Source organism: Bombina bombina, chromosome 6, assembly GCF_027579735.1.
Source record: "Bombina bombina isolate aBomBom1 chromosome 6, aBomBom1.pri, whole genome shotgun sequence".
Classification (NCBI taxonomy): domain Eukaryota; kingdom Metazoa; phylum Chordata; class Amphibia; order Anura; family Bombinatoridae; genus Bombina; species Bombina bombina.
The window spans coordinates 1,128,886,272-1,128,887,670 of record NC_069504.1 but is presented as its reverse complement, the minus strand read 5'-3'; positions in this window follow the sequence as shown (position 1 = coordinate 1,128,887,670).

Below are 1,399 nucleotides of genomic sequence, written 5' to 3'. Positions count from 1 at the left end.
TCTTCTATCTTCATCCATCGCGCGGAGCGGGTCCATCTTCAAGCCAACCGGCGCGGAGCATCCTCTTCTTCCGACGACTCCCAATGGATGAATATTCCTTTAAATGACATCATCCAAGATGGCGTCCCTTGAATTCCGATTGGCTGATAGGATTCTATTAGCCAATCGGAATTAAGGTAGGGAAAATCCTATTGGCTGATCCAATCAGCCAATAGGATTGAGCTCGCATTCTATTGGCTGTTCTAATCAGCCAATAGAATGCAAGCTCAATTCTATTGGCTGATTGCATCAGCCAATAGGATTTTTCCTACCTTAATTCCGATAAGCTGATAGAATCCTATCAGCCAATCAGAATTCAAGGGACGCCATCTTGGATGACGTCATTTAATGGAACCTTCATTCGTCGGGAGTCGTCGTTTGAAGAGGATGCTCCACGTCGGTTGGCTTGAAGATGGACCCGCTCCGCGCCGGAAGGATGTAGATAGAAGATGCCGTCTGGATGAAGACTTCTGCCTGTCTGGAGGACCACTTCGCCCCCGGCTTCGTTGAGGACTTCGGCCCGGTTGGGTGAAGACGTCTTAAGGTAGGATGATCTTCAAGGGGTTAGTGTTAGGTTTTATTAAGGGGGGATTGGGTGGGTTTTAGAGTAGGGTTGGGTGTGTGGGTGGTGGGTTTTAATTTGGGGGTATTGTAACTTTTTTTACAGGTAAAAGAGCTGATTACGTTGGGGCAATGCCCCGCAAAAGGCCCTTTTAAGGGCTATTTGTAATTTAGTATAGGGTAGGGCTTTTTTTGGGGGGGGGGCTTTTTTATTTTATTAGGGGGATTAGATTAGGTTCAAATAGTTTAAAAAACTTGTAATTATTTTATTATTTTCTGTGATTTAGTGTTTTGTTTTTTTCGTACTTTAGTTTATTTAATTTAATTGTAATTAATTGTAGTTAATTTAGGTAATTAATTTAATTAAAGTGTAGTGTTAGGTGTTATTGTAACTTAGGTTAGGTTTTATTTTACAGGTAAATTTGTACTTATTTTAACTAGGAAGTTATTAAATAATAACTAGTTAATAATTATTGTACCTAGTTAAAATAAATACAAAGTTGCCTGTAAAATAAAAATAAACCCTAAGCTAGCTACAATGTAACTATTAGTTATATTGTAGCTATCTTAGGGTTTATTTTATAGGTAAGTATTTCGTTTTAAATAGGAATAATTTATTTAATTGTAGTAATTTTATTTAGATTTTTTAAAATTATATTTAGGGGGGTGTTAGGATTAGGGTTAGATTTAGGTTTAGAGGTTAATACATATAGTATAGTGTCAGCGACGTTGGGGGCGGCAGATTAGGGGTTAATAAATGTAGGTAGGTGTCGGCGATGTTAGGGACGGCAGATTAGGG